Source organism: Mauremys mutica, chromosome 1 (genome assembly GCF_020497125.1).
Source record: "Mauremys mutica isolate MM-2020 ecotype Southern chromosome 1, ASM2049712v1, whole genome shotgun sequence".
Taxonomy (NCBI): Eukaryota; Metazoa; Chordata; order Testudines; family Geoemydidae; genus Mauremys; species Mauremys mutica.
Window position 1 is genome coordinate 71915268 of NC_059072.1, and position 16181 is coordinate 71931448.

The 16181-nt window shown below is 39.9% G+C and overlaps 1 long non-coding RNA gene across 1 annotated transcript; it reads right to left on the reverse strand.

Annotated features, from left to right (window-relative positions):
• Nucleotides 1–3101: 3101 nt before the first annotated feature.
• On the reverse strand, nucleotides 3102–11274 carry LOC123372266. Its single transcript, XR_006580184.1, has 3 exons — nucleotides 11155–11274; nucleotides 9805–9880; nucleotides 3102–3282 (listed from the first exon to the last, which is right to left on the reverse strand). It is a non-coding gene; the product is annotated as an uncharacterized LOC123372266 (long non-coding RNA).
• Nucleotides 11275–16181: the final 4907 nt, after the last annotated feature.

A 16181-nucleotide genomic window follows, 5' to 3' on the forward strand; every position in this document is an offset into this window, starting at 1 on the left:
TCCTGCAAAGCTATTCCTTGGGGTGAATTGGATTTGAACACACCCATTACAAAGAGCACATGCAATCTAATAATGTACAACGAGAGCATCAGGTGATCCACAGGAAAATATGAACTCCTAGATACTAGCCTGAAAAATAACAGACAGTACTAACTGAAGTTTGTAGTAGTGAATTGATGAGCACCACTCTTGGGGAATACAGGCATACAAGCCATAGATCTGATCAGGGAGCAGCATCAGAAATTAATAACTGTAGTGCAGGAAGCAAAAGGGGGAGTCCCAGGTACATTGTTTTCAAAGGCAACGGGTACCTTGAAGAAAAGCTGTGACTGGAAGTGGACCCCATAGTGGACTCTGTGTGCTTATCACACAAAAAAATTCCAATGCCACTAAGTAATCCAGTACGCAAAGAGCTCACGAGTCTGCAGAGCAGGTGTATCATAGCACTTGTAGAGGCCAGTACAGGCTGTGGAAAGCAGCATTGTAGTGGTAAAGAAGCCACCAGGCAAAATATTGCCAGAACTTTCCAAAGCCAGAATCTTTATGTTACGGGTTTTGGCACATACATCTGGATAAAGGGTCCAACAGGCTTCAACTGTTGCAACACAATTTGGTGGCTACAGAGGGCTGTGCATGCTAATGGACATAAGCCTAGTATCAGAGGAGTTCCAGAGAAGATTCCCCAAGCAATTAACTGACTGCCTGGGGTGAAAATAATTGCAGATTATATCTCATTGTAGGTGAAGGGAGTAATGATAAAGAAGAGGAATGGGATCTTGACAGAAACCTATACGTTTCTTCTTTGAGTGCCGGCCCCTAGGTTTATTCCACATGTGGGTACACATGGGCGCCATGTGCCTGAGTCTGAAAATTCTTCAAAGTAGCATCTGTTGACCCACGTATGTGCAGTAGGTTACCTCGTATTCTTCGCCGAGGGTATAAGAGGTGGTGTGGGTTGATGCCTCTCCAGTTCCTTCTTACCGCCGCATGGCCCCTAGTCGGAATTGTGTTCTTCTTCGTAACTTGTAAACTGAAGTTGTTGTAAATGGTTTTTATATCGAGTTAGTATAGGATAGTTTCCTACTCCCACCCATTCAGGGGAACTCCTCCCTGGTTCTAGGACTATGCCCAGAATCCCAGGATTCAAGATTGCATCTCCTGCCCTCGTTCTTTCTGTGTCAGTGACAAGCATAAACGGTGTCTGTGTTGCCTCGATGAAGCACACATCTCTGCAAAGTGCAGTATCTGTCATGCTTTCCCACCCAGAGCTAGAGAGGCCTGAGAGCTCCAACTTAAAAAGTTCCTAATGGCGGTAGCTATGAGGCCCCACTCTGATCCAGGCTGTACATCAGCTTCAGTTGACTAGCAGCACCCCTCCAATCATGAGCCTTGGAGCGGAGCCTTTGCCACTGAAGCCTAAAGATTCCTCCCACAGGGCTCCACATGAGAGGGTACTCTCATGGGCACAAGGACAGATCCTTGCAGAAGACTGTCTATAAGAAGCACGTTTCCTCTCCAAGCTGGTCCAGGTTGGGTGAGACGTTATGTATGAAACCCACTGTACTGGCTCTGCTGAAGGCCCCTAGGCTGGAGGGCAAGGCATGAAAAAAGAGGGAACCAGCAGTGATGGCATGCCCAAAACAGAAAGATAGAAGCTCCCCAGTCCCATCTAAGAATGCAGGTCCAGACTGCACTGTTGGTATTGCCTCATTTATTGAAAGATTGACCGACTGCGAAAGATGAGCCAGGTCCTTCAAGCGTTTCTTCTGGGACTTCTTCTGGAACAGAGACCTTTGTAACACCAGAGGATGTATTATTTCTCTACACTCGGTTTCCATTCCTTTTTGACCCTGCACTCCTGAGAGACATCCTTACCCCATAGGAGGAATCATTATCCATGTCCTAGAAGCAGCTTCATCCCCACCCAACAGACAGGAATGCCCTGGTACCGATGGTACCACTACTACCAACAGAACCTTCCTTGTAATTGGAGGAGTCAGAGGAGATAGCTGCACCAATATCTCTGAGAAGGCACAGGAGCCCCAACAGCATTTACCATTCTTTTGGATATGAACTCCCCACTCTCAGGGAGATCTGGTACTGATTCCCTTGCCGGGGGGCTGGGGGAGGCACCTTCCTTCTGGCATACACCAGCACCTTGTGCCACTACACCAAAGAGACACAAGAGGTGTTACTTTGTTCCTGCCAAAGGGGCTGACTTCATATTTTTCCACCCTGCCCCTAAGTCATTGGTGATGCAGGCAACTACAGAAAAAACTTGGTTATACTACCAAAAATCTATCCCGGCAGAAAAGGGCCCAAAGACACTTGGCCTCATAGGTAGGAAGGTCTTCTCCTTGGCAGGTCTCTAATTTTGTATAGCTAGTTACCAAGTTCTATTAGCTAAATACAATTTCAAGTTCACTCCATGTGCAGTGACATTCAGTTCATACTGGTGACTACACAAGAATGCAAGTGATCCAAAGGAATAGGAGATGCTTAGGAGCCAGCAGACACAATATCCAAAGAGAACCTACAGAGATCGTCACAGTGTGGAGAGGCAGAGAGGAGACCAACTGCACAAAAAGGGAAGAAATTGACAGAAAGAGAGTTTGCTAGATTCAGCAACAGGTGCCAGGGAGACACAGAGAGGTCACTCCAGGTGTGGTGACCTGTTGAGGAGACCAAACTCTCTCAAAGGCTACATAACCAGCTGAATCTGTAATAAAGATGAGACTCCAACTTGGTAGCAACCTTGAGACAAAGGGACCCCGGGTGAGCATCTGGGCATCAATTATCTGTTTTTAATGTTTATATTAAAATGTTTTTAAAATAGGGAAAATGTATCATGATCAGTGGAACTGGAGTCAGAGGGCCCAGGGACTTTTATTGACAGATTACCAATGGAACAGAGACGCAGGAATTTAGGCTGGAAGCAACTCAGCAACATAGACAAAGCAGTGCACAGGGTTTAATAAAGTTTAACTTTATTCAGCTTAACCAGCAATTACCATCACTCTTTCCAAATGAAACAACTGTGTTGTTGACTGCGATGCCATGAATCTCTAACAGTGATACTGTCAGCTACCTCATGTAACCTGCTTTCTTCACTGCTAACAATGTACCATTGTTAATGTCTTCAGTGGTGGCTATACATTTGCATTAGTTGATCTTCAGAGAACAGTTACTATCACTTTTGCCATATGCTCTCACTAACTGGCCACTTCATCTTCCTTCTGGTTTTGATATCTTCATGCTTTGTTCATGGTTCATCCTACCATGCTGTAGGTGAAAAAGATTATTATTTTGGCTGCTTATTTTTTTCAAATTTGTGCACGTTGATGTTGCCTTTATGGCTGCCATATGTTTGTTATGTGTTCCTGTTCTAAAAGCTTAGCTGATGGATGCAAGCTGGTGGAGAAGTTTTACCATTTGTCTCCCATGTAACACTTTTCTTGAGGTTGAAGGTAAGTCCAATGTAATAATGTCTCCTTTTTTGTGCATGCTACATCAGTAAAGGTAATATAAACAGTATGCTGTGCAGCAGGAAGGAAGCAACTAACATCTGCAGGATCTGAACTTATTTCTGACAGCTGTGTGCTCCTGAGGGCTCTCTTTTTTTGTGAAAGATAAAAACAAACCAGGTGAATTGCCAAGAGATCAATCATGAATTGTAAACATATTATATATATGTGTGTGTATATATGTGTGTGTGCGTGCACATGTATATAGATGGCAAGAGAGAAGAAATTTGTTGAGCTTCTTACTGAAAACCTGCTATTTGATGACCATTTCAGCTTCTATTATGATTGACACAAGGCAGCTGTCTAAAATAGAAGTAAGGTGTTTGGTAATGATAAACTTTAGCATGTTCTTGCCACCTATAGAACAAAACACTTTTTTTTTTAATTGGGAAGTTTGAGACTAAAACATCTTATTTTGATGGGGACATATAGAATCGTGCAAACTGTTGTTGCCAACATTCCAGAATGCATTCCAAAACCACAACAAAATGGTATAAAACACACACTTTCAGGACTAATTGTAGGAAATATTCACATGTAGATAGAAGATACAGTCAGGCAGCTGATATTCACAATATATGTACTAGGCCTATTTTTACTTGAGATAGAGGAGGGTTAAATAGAGCTCATTCACTCAGGAGCAAGAACATGGTTGAGCTTTTTCCTGGACAGTTCATGACACACTAGACTTTTTTAAACTGTTTTTCCCCTTATAGTTTTGTGAGTTAAGTTAGCTATCTCAGTGTAAAAACACACTTATGTTTTGCAGTGAGGGCAAAGCTTTAGTCTGCTTATTTATTTTGCTTTGTCCTCACTGCAAAAAACAAATGTGTTGTTACACAGAGATAGCTAACTTGAGAGAACTGCCTTGATGTACAATTGTAGTGGAGACAAGCTACTGTAGTTTTTATCTCCATGTAGGCAGTTAAAGACAACCCCAGATCGGGGAGGTGTAACATTGAACTTTACTAACTACAGTTCCTGATCTCCACTAGTTTTGTATGTTGAGATAGATATATCGAGTTAGCTATCTCAGTGAAAAAAACCACACCTACTTTTGCAGTGAAAATATAGCCTAAATGTGCCTGAACATTAAAGCCCATTAGATGTCTAGGACCTCATTTAAGCATTAGTAATTCTGTTCAGAACAGGACAGCCCTTTGCAGATGGCACAGGGCAGCTCATTTGCAGACACTGAGGTGATGGTTTTGCTGTTCTAAACTGAACTGTGCCTGCATTTATCAGGAAGTGCTGCAGGTTAAATGCCAATACGACCCTTCAGTCAGTGTGGAACACAAGAGATAAAGGATAGGGCTTTTTTAAAAATAGCAATTTTAAAAAAGAACATAATATTGGAGTAAGGTTTATTTGGTAACAGAATTAGTTGGACTGAAATGAAGACATGCAGTAAATGTGACTACATGCCCACACAGATGAGATATAATGAGGGTTCCTACTCCATTAATCTATATGGGCTTGCTATACATTGGATCCAGGTATATAGGAGTAAGCAGGTGCTGTGTGTCTGCTTACTCCCTCTCTAGACCTGGTTCATGGGAATGGATGAAAAATGGGTGGAACCTGGGCTGCTGTGCTGGTGCAGAGGGAGTTATAATTTGTTGCTGATATAGACCAGCAGCAAATGGCCACTCCCTGGAATATGAAGAAAGCAAGAGGTAGATTGTGACTCAAAGTGCTACGCCTGAAGTAGTGTGGCTCACCCACTACCCCTTGTTCAGGGCCTAATATTAAAATCTCGCCCTAAATGTCTAGACATATTTATTTTTATGCAGTATCCTATATGTTTTGTGTGAACACCAATTATACTAAACTCTCAACACAACCTATTTTCACTAAGTAAAATATGTTTCTGGCTGTTCTTTATATACACTTTTGGCACTGCAAGTTTTCTCCATATCTCCCAAACTCTCTATGCAGTAATTTCCATAGACTATAGGGATATCTGCTGGTGATAGCAGAGCTGATTGACTTCAAAGTCTCTCTCACTGTTGTTGCCAAACTTGGCCAAGAGTTTGCTCATGACTGTAACAGATGTTTCTGCTTTTTAAAAAAGACCAATGGGAACCTTATGGAGGAGGTTTTTTTTTTACTTCAGTCCAGAAGTGAATGCCAGCATAGCTGTGATTTTGAAACTCTCTACCCAACTCACAAGAACAAAAGTTGATCAGCAGCAAGTAGATTTGAGCCAGTATTCTTAGGAGCAAAGGTTCCCTTTCCAACAGATGAAAGCATGAGTTTACCACTCTGCCAGCTACTTGATGGCAGATAATCAACAAATTCCTGTTTAGTCTCCATTCCTTTAAGGTGATAGGTCATTTTTACAGTTCATTAGAGAATTTCGCAGTAAGTTTATTTTGTGAAGAAAATTTGGATCAAAATTTTGAATAATTCACACGTGCTGACACAAAGCATTGCTTTGATTAACCTTCTAGATATTACTAGGTTCTTGCCCAGCTAATTAAGAGTTTAAACATTTCCTTAGTATTACAAAATAAGTGAGGTAGGTGTTTTTAGGATTTATAGTTACTTTCATTAGCAATCTTTGGTGTTGGGAAACCTTTCCTGGGAACAATGATGATAGGGGAAGAAATAGGGACCATACCATTTATAGGGGGAATAAAAAGTTTGAACGTCAGTCCAAAATCAAATTCAAACTTATTTTAAAGTTTTAAAAGAATGAGTGATGACTTTCTTTCCTTTTTAGACTTCTTAAGAAGCTTCCTATTTCAGCTGAAATTTGTTAGAATCTCTTAAGGACTAGAAATGTTATATAGGGTTATATATTCTAGGACATCTCTGATCTAGAGTAAGCAAGTTTTGAAATCAGCAGCCATGCAAAGCCCTGGAAAGATGACACAAGAACTGGGAGACCCTTTCATAGGTAGAGAGCCATTTGGGAATGACAGAAAAGGGATAAAGGGTAGAGGATATTTGTTGAAAGTCCGGGAAAGGATGTTAGAGAGGCCAGTATTCCTGCTAAAGGTCAGGCAAAAGACCTGTGAGACAATGGCTCAAAGAGCAATCAAAGGGGAAGATGACAGAGAAGGAAGAACCAAAATTTAGGATAGGTTTTGAATAATCATTCAGACCAGCTAATCCAAACTGAATTTCAAAGATCTCTTGAGGTTTGCTCATCACTAGTTGCAATACCAGCAGGTTTCTGAATTTTCAGCATTTATCATTTGCTCCATCTGCTTAGTAAGGAAGAAATGGTTTTTCCATTTTTTTTTCTTTTCCTCCTCCTGAAAAGAGAAACTTCTGCTTTCATTAAGCATTACCAGCTGTCCATATGGTCTAGTCTAGTCAATAGGTCAGTGTGTATGCAATTACTATTAGCCCTTGTTCAATCTTGCAGCAGTTTTGTTTGTTTCCCAATCATATTGTGTTTAATCCTGATTACTTTAGACCAAACACTTAAATGATTAAATGCAGTGCCCATCATCAGAGAAATAATGATCAGTTATGGGAATATTTTAACTTGTGTGTGTTTCTATTAACTTGAAAGCCTGAAACACTCCAGCAAAAGGGCACCAATCCACTGACTCACTATATAGCCTTGGGAAAGTCACTTATCCTCATGATGATTCCTCTTGAAAAATTAATATTTTAGTATTTGACCTACCTCCCAGAGATGATGTGATGCTAAATTATGTGTAAAGGGTTTTGAAATCCTCAGTTAAAAGGTGCAAAGTCTGAATAAAGAAATAAAAGGCTATGACCTTTCTCCTTCACACCAACGAACGTAATAAAACCAAAAACTCCCAGTTGCGTCTTAAGGGTCAAATTGCTCATAGGATAACATAATACCCCTGCATGACAAATGTCCCTCTTGAAAAATTTCCTTCTCCCAGTACACTGACAAAGCAGAAGGATTTCCTTTAGGAAGCAGGATGCACCTTTTTCTGTGGCTGTAGCTATGGTTTGGATTGTATATTACTTTAGGTCCCAGACTGTTATGGAAGACAATCAAATCTTTTGAATTTAGTAGCATTGCAATCAGGATCTGGTTGTTACAAATAATCAATCCATTTTGTATGTTGCCCTTTGTTTAGCAAAATTAATCCACATTTGTTTTGTAAAATGAAATACAATAGGATTATTTTGTTATCATCGTAGCATTTTAACTCAAAGACTGAACAATTGAATCTTATCATTGTCTGACTAACCAGACTTCTTTTTACACAGCTAGAGGCTTTTCATGAGTTTAACTCTTCATAAACTCATTACCACAACTTGGCACTACTTAAAAATCTGAGCCCAGTTTACTTGGAATTATTACCTAAGTGATGATAATAACACTTTTAATACATTAATATTATCTGTTGCCTTTTTAAATATTAAAATTGATTCCCACAACTATATTTATCCAGCTGTTTATAGCAGGAGAAAGGGTGAGCTTTTGCTATAACAGCATGCACAGAACAGTTAACATATCCAAAACATTTTCAGGAGTGGGACTAGCCCAGTTGGAGCCAGCAATTGTACCAGCAATAGCCAGAGCTGTTGTACTAGCGGGGCAAAGTGGGGGAGCAACAAAACCTAGAGCTTTACAGCTTCTGGACCCCAGACATTTAGCTGTTTTGACCCTGGTAACATGCAACAACTTCTCTAACGCGGATTACACAGCAGCGGGATCAAGTAAATCTCTTGGCACCACTTGGGGCAGGTGTCCTCCTCCTTGCCTCTTCCTGTGGTCTGAGAGACATTGCCAGCTGTTTATTCCTGCATTCAGTTTGGCAAATGTTTGGGGGTGGAGAATAGGAGCAGCCTTCACAGCCCTAGAAGTGTCTGATGTCAGAATTTATATGGAGGGAAAGGAGACTTCTGCTGGAGTCTTGTACTGTGGTGGATTGTCTGGCAGAGGTGTGGAATGTTGGAAGGATGACTTGCCAGCGGTTGAGCAGGGAGGAGAAGAGGATTGGATAGTGGTGGAGAGGGTTGGATAGCATGAGCAAATGATGGGGACAAGGAAAGGGGTATTTTGCCTTGGAAAGGGATTTTAGTGGTTTGGGGGCAGTTTTGTACATATCAGGGAACGTATTTTGTAGCAAGCTATATTACTGTTATATAGCTCTGTGACTGAATTTTCATTGCCCTCATCTGCCCATCCTCCTATTTCACCACCTATTGCTGTTGCATCAGGTCTACCATTAGAATGCAGGTCCTGTGGGGGCAGGGACTGTCTCTTCCTACATGTTTAGAAAGCCCCTGGCATGGCACATTTTGAGTGCCACTGTAATATAAATAATAATATACTATTTCTGTTCATTTTGAGTTCAGGATCTTAATCCTAATGTAATTTGTCCTGTTTTTTTCTATTAAAGTATCATGCTATCTTTGAAAAACTGCAGCATCTGCTGCTTTGGCATAAATGCTATTGTTTTTTAAAGATTTCCGAGGATGCTTTCCCAAACTATGATAATTCGGAGATTTTAGCTGCATACCTGCTGTGTGCTGAGGTCCAGAAAGAAAAAGGCACCAGCCACCGAGACCCCAAGACCTTCTAAGATTTGTATATTTTGCTCAAGATTCATGCATCTGAGCAGCACCTCTCATTTGTTCTATTTACTACAAAGGGCATGTTCCAATCGCAATGAATAAAATATTAACCAAACCTGTAGGAACTGTAAGGCTTTCATCTCCTTCATTTTGACATGGATCTGCCCCTCTGTATTATCTCCTGACCTCCCTCTCACTGTCTTGCATATTTTTGCAACAACTGCTATCACCCTGCAACCAGCCTCTTTTCCAGATTGTTCCATCAACACTGCACTGTCATCAGCCTTTGGGAGGGTATAAAAGCATGATGCCTAGCAGTTCTGGCCTAACAAACCAACCTGGGAAAATGTTGTTTCTGGACCTGGATTTCCTACGTCATAGCAAACACTGGACTTTTAAATGTGTTTTGCCCATGAAATCTTTTTTTTTTCTCTTTTATTTAGGAGTGGGATAGGAAATCCACCCCAAAAGTTACTACAGTTTACAGATGAGATTACTCGGATTTCACACATTTGTTTACTCTGCTATTCAAAGAAGTAGATATGACGGCTATTCTCTGACCTGGTAATGCTTATACTGTATGTACACTATTCCATTTTGAGGATGACATGAACTGTAACTATGTGATTAGCCTGTTAATTATTTTGTGCTTTTAGACAACTGCTGTATAAACAGATTGTTATGGTTAATAATTATTATTTGTTAAGTTTAATGTGCTTAGCACTATACAATTCACTGAAGAATAGTCCTCTCTACTCACCACTTTCTCCATCTTGTTGACAACATTATCATCCATCACGTCACTCAGCTTCGTAACCTGGGGTCATCTTTGACTCCTGTTATGAGATGCATAGATATAGACTGTATTCAAGTCCTGGCACTTCTTTCTCCATAATATCTCTAAGATATGTCTATTTCTCGCCGTCGATACCACTAAATCTTTCATCCAAGCCTTTTTCACCTCTTCTCTTGTTTATAGCAACCTCCTTCCCTCTCTGTCTTTCCTGACATCCACCTTGTTCCCCTCAGGTCCATTCAGACCACTGCGGCTACGACTGTCTTTCTCGCCCATTGCCTAACCATGTCACTCCCCTCTTGAATTCCTGCTCTCTCTTTTCTCAACTTGGTCAAATACAAGCTTTTGTTCCTTCTTTTTAAAGCCCTTCACCAGCTAACCCTGCCCCGCGTACCATTTCGTTTCTTATTGTGTTGCCTCCTGCCCATTCAGCTCCACCAGCAATGCTAGCTTCTATAACCCTGTTTGTCCACTTTGCACACAAGCACTTTCTCCTATGCCTGTATACCTGTAACACCCTCCCCCAGCTAGCCTGCAAAGCCTACTCTTTATTCTTTCATATCCCTTCTAAAGGCCCACATCCACTGTGAAGTCTGTAGGAAGCTGTGAAGAATAGAAGCTAGGAAGATGGCCAGTAGGGACTTCAGATATTTATCTTATTTGCTTGTTTGTTTATCTCTGATTTAGATTTTTTTTAAAATGAACTGACTTGTAACTATCTTGCGGTCTACATAGCGGGCCTACATAGCTGTATACATAGCTTTTACTCAGTCTTCTTCCCTCATTCCTTCAAATTGTTCTACACCCACTTGCTGCATATTGTCTTTATTAGATTATAAACCCTTCAAGGTTTTATTCTGTTTGTAAAGCACCTAGCACAGTGGAGCCCTTAATCCGATTGAGGCAGTTAGGCAGCAGCATAATAATAATAATAACAATAATGTTATTAAAACAAACTTTGAAATAATAACCTATTACTGGTACTGATCATTGCCTCCAAAGCCTGTCAGCTATACTTTACTGATTACTTTTTTTTTTAAGGTAGTAGTAGGTTGCTTACTGATTACTTTTAGGGTTTTTGTGTGAAGCAAGTGGGTTGCAGAAAGAGAGTTCAGGCACCATGACCATCCTCAGGAGAGGAATAGCAAGATTGCCAAAATATGTAACTCAATTTATTTATTTCTCAACATTATAATTTTAAGAAAGAATGTATTATAGTTATGTGCTGTTTTAGGAGAGTGTCCTATTATTCCAGTCAGTTCTTTGTCTCATTCATTGTCTATTAGTCGTCAGCAGGTTTTTTTGTCTTCACACCTTTGGGGTGGAACCCGTCACCCTGTGCTTTAGTCCAAGCTCTGAAAATCCCATCTGAATTATCTGCCTCACAACAGCAAAATGGCAGATTGCACATGTCTATTTGTCTACAGCTTTAACTGTAACAGCTGTGTATAAAGATCCCCAAATCCTGACACATACATTCCCTTTATGATGTCGCAGGATGACAATAGACAGCACAAGGAGCCTTCCTCCTTTGTGCTGTATGCAAGGACTTGGAACGTTACACTCTGCTAGCACCCTTGCTTGTAGCAGAGAGGTGCAGTGTATAGATTCATAGATTCCCCAAGGCCAGAATGGACCACTGTGATCATCTTGTCTGATGTCTTAGGCCTGGTCTACACTAAGAAGGGGGTTCGAATTAGGGTACGCAAATTCAGCTACGTGAATAGCGTAGCTGAATTCGAAGTACCCTAATTCGAACAACTCACCCGTCCAGACGCGGCGGGGTCGAACTCCGCGGCTCCCCCGTCGACTCCGCCAACTCCTTCTGCCGAGGTGGAGTACCGGAGTCGACCGCAGCGCTTCCGGAGTTCGAACTATCGCGTCTAGATCAGACGCGATAGTTCGAACTCCAAAAAGTCGAACTCTCCGTGTCGAACCGGCAGGTAAGTGTAAACGTACCCTTATATAACACAGGTTATAGAACTTCCCCAAAATCATTCCTAGAGCACATATTTTAGGGAAAAACATTAGGGCTGTCAAGCAATTAAAATATTAATCGTGATTAAAAAATTAATTGCGATTAATTGCACTGTTAAACAATTATAGAATACCATTTATTTAAATATTTTTGTTGTCTACATTTTAAAATATTGATTTCAGTTATAACACAGAATACATGTATGGTGCTCACTTTATATTTTTTTATTACAAATATTTGCACTGTAAAAAACAAAAGAAATAGTATATTTCAATTCACCTAATACAAGTTACTGTAGTGCAATCATTTTATCATGAAAGTTGAACTTACAAATGTAGAATTATGTACAAAAAATAACAGCATTCAAAAATAAAACAATGTAAAACTTCAGAGCCTACAAGTACACTCAGTCCTACTTTAGTCAATTGCTCAGACAAACAAGTTTGGTTGCAATTTGCAGGAGATAATGCTGCCCATGTCTTGTTTACAATGTCACCTGAAAGTGAGAACAGGCATTCTCATGGCACAGTTGTATCCAGCATCGTGAGATATTTACGTGCCAGATGTGCTAAAGATTCATATATCCCTTCATGCACCAACCACCCTGATGACAGATTCTGCTTGGTAACAATCCAAAGCAGAGCAGGTTGACGCATGTTCATTTTCTTTTTTTTATGGTTTGGGTTCTGTAGTTTCTACATTGGAGTGTTGCTCTTTAAGACTTATGAAAGCATGCTCCACACCTCTTCCCTCTCAGATTTTGGACGGCATTTGAGATTCTTAAACATTGGGTCGAATGCTGTAGCTATTTTTAGAAATCTCACATTGGCACCTTTTTTGCGTTTTGTCAAATCTGCTGTGAAAGTGTTTTTAAAATGAACATGTGCTGGGTCATCATTGAAAACTGCTATAACATGATACATATGGCAGAATGTGAGTAAAACAGAACAGGAGACATACAATTCTCCCCCAAGGAGTTCAGTCACAAATTTAATTAACATATTCTTTTTTTAACGAGCATCATCAGCATGGAAGCATGTCCTCTGGAATGGTGGCCGAAGCATGAAGGGGCATACGAATGTTTAGCATCTGGCATGTAAATACCTTGCAATGCTGGCTACAAAAGTGCCATGTGGACACCTGTTCTCACTTTCAGTGACATTGTAAATAAGAAGCTGGCAGCAGTATCTCTCGTAAATGTAAACAAACTTGTTTATCTTAGCAATTGACTGAACAAAAAGTAGGACTGAATGGACTTGTAGGCACTAAAGTTTTACATTGTTTTGTTTTTGAGTGCAGTTATGTAACAAAAAAAATCTACATTTGTAATGTACACTTTCACGATAAAGAGATTGCATCTGTATGAGGTGAATTGAAAAATGCATTTCTTTTATCATCATTTTTACAGTGCAAATATTTGTAATAAAAATAATAATATAATGTGAGCACTGTACATTTTTTGTTCTGTGTTATAATAGAAATCAATATATTTGAAAAAGTAGAAAAACATCCAAAATATTTAATAAATTTCAATTGGTTTTCTATTGTTTAACAGTGCAATTATTTTTTTAAGTTAATCGAGTGAGTTAACTGTGATTAATCGATAGCCCTAGAAAAAATCCAATCTTGATTTAAAAATTGTCAGTGTGGGAGAATCCACCATGACTCTTGGTAAATTGTTCCAATGGTTAATTACTCTCACTGTTAAAAATTTTCCTGTATGTTCTCTGCAACACAACTGTATCAGACCCTTTCGGATGCAAAGAAGGAAAATTGGCTTGTGCCATTTACCCTGTTAGCCACCTGCTGGCACTCTTGGTGGTGGTATCACCCAAAAGGGGATAAATTGAGGGCACTGCCATGGGTTTGCCATTCCTCCATGCCAGCCAGCTGAGCTTGGTTTGTTGGGTTCCACCCACTGCAAAATGGGCTCCCTAGGAGGACCCTTGGGTCACCTGGAATTCCCCCTTGGTCTCCTGCTACAATCTAGGGAGGGTGATGGCTACAAGAAGGAGAGAGAGTTGACTTTTTTGCCCTATTTTATCATTCTGCTGTTGTGTAAATAAAGAAAAAAATTGAAAATATTTCTATGTAAATAAAGTGCAGTTGTATTCTGAAAAGCAACTCTAAAAGAGCAATGTAAGAGTCCACATTTATTCTCTTTCAAATTTGTTGAATTTAAAATTTTTAAAATGTCTTTTCTAACTGTCACCACTACAAATGTAACCTGAGATCTGAAAGTCAAACTGTCTTTTTTCTGACTCGAGTATCATTACTAGTAATAAATATTCTGCAGTTGGGGCTTTGTTAATAATTCTAATTTCAGTGTTACAGCCAGGATAGCATCCTGGTCATCCTCCGATAACAGTGTCAGTTCTGGAGAAAGAGTAATAAAAATTAGCAGACATATTTTTTGTCCATAATATCAACAAATATGACTCACGAGGAGTTTGAGTCAGATGGTACCATTTTTACTCAGATGCTTTTTCCAGCACACTTAGTCACACTTTAAGGGGGCTCACCTGCTATGGATGCTTGTGGGAATTTATGCCTGTTATTCTTTTATTCTGAGTAATGTGCATAGAATTCCCCATACTTTAAGAAAGAATAGATGGTGCTTCCTGCCCGAGGAGTGTTTTAATAGACAATGGTGGATATGAATCTGTGTCCATAATTGATTTCCAGGCTAAGTTCTGTCTACACCTAGATTTGACCAGGGCATACAGTAATATTGTATGTCCCCCCTTATCTACATGTATAGTGCACAGTGACTGATTTTGTAGCTTGTTCTGTCTGGCTAGCATTCCTAAGTGTAAAGGATTTGATATTGTTAGATAGAGTATTTTTTAGAAATAATGGACTGAGAGTACACTTTAGACATGGATTTTATGGAGCTTTAAACATTTTTAGAATGGGAAGTGTTAATTGAATAGATGATGTAAACAAAAAAAATTGAAATATTATGTTGACTAAATCTTGTAACAATGCTTGTGATGTTCCTATATCCTGCCCTTTGTTGTATGTATTTTTCACAGCAGAGGCAGACGTTACCCATGCTATGATTCAGCGTCTGTCGCTAGCCACGCTCTTGCACGATTTTAACCTGATTTCACGGGATGAACAGGGAATGAAACAACGTAGCTCATGGCTGTCAGCGATGAAAAATAGGCAGGAATTAGACAAACAGCTTCATCTCAGAGATTATTTCCGGGCTAAAAACTCTTCCAACAGCTGTTTGCTTTGGCTGCCACTCAGGTTCCTTTTTTTTTTTTTTTTTTAAAGTTTTTGTTTTTTTTTAAGATGTGGGCTGGTTATTTATGTAGTCAGGAAGAGGTCTGTGTTTCCAGTGTTGTGGTCTCAGTGCTGTTTTGACAGTTGGAGTACAAGGAGATTTCTTCTTTTTCTACCCCCTCCTCTCTACCCCCCCCCCATCCGTTCACTTAACGCACAGAATGGGAATGCTGTAGAAAGAAGAAAAAGCAAATTTATGAGTTTTTTAATCCCAGACAGGCAGCTTTGTGTCAGTTACCTTCAAGAAAAGTTCACGCCCCAAAGGAGTGTTTAGTCTTACACAGCCACTGACTAAGCAGTGTGTGTGTGTGAGAGAGAGACAGAGATGAAGGAAAGTTTTGCCTCTTCATGAAAGTTGTAGTATTGTTTTAAAGATGACTGCTACTTTTGTTTAAAATATTTGTTCTGGAATTACTGAAGCTGGAGTCTACCAGACTGAGGTCAGAAGCATTTTCTTTGGCAGAAAGAAGATACTTTTATAGAAGCCATGCCTGTACTTGGGGTTGCCTCAAAGCTAAGACAACCAGCTGTAGGGTCAAAGCCTGTTCATACTGCCCTTCCGATACCAAATCTTGGCACGACTGGGTCAGAGCAGTATTCATCAAAGTCTTTGGAGCTTACTGGGGCAGAGAGCTCAATGCTTTCTTGTCAGCTTACATTAAAGTCAACCTGTGATTTTGGAGAGAAGAAAACACTTCAAGGAAAAATCAAGGAGACAGAGGATAGTAAGGTTAGTTCTGAACTTTACCTGCAGATTGCACTCTTAAAATGTTGGTTTACTTATGCAAAGTCTGATATCTGTCTTTAGCAAATAGCATGGTGGATGTGGAGCGCATGTGTAAAATAGGAACTAGTTTATGTAAATGATAACTTTCTATAACCAATATACTAACATGTATTGTAACTGTGTTTAGCTCATTGTTGGAGTTGAATATATATTCTTTTTTTAAATGTACATTTTATGATATCTAATGGAGTGATCCTTCATGACAAGCTTCTGGTGAGGGTGTCATATCGCACAGTGATAAAAATCATGCTGAGACCCAGATAAGTAGAACTATCACATGACAGT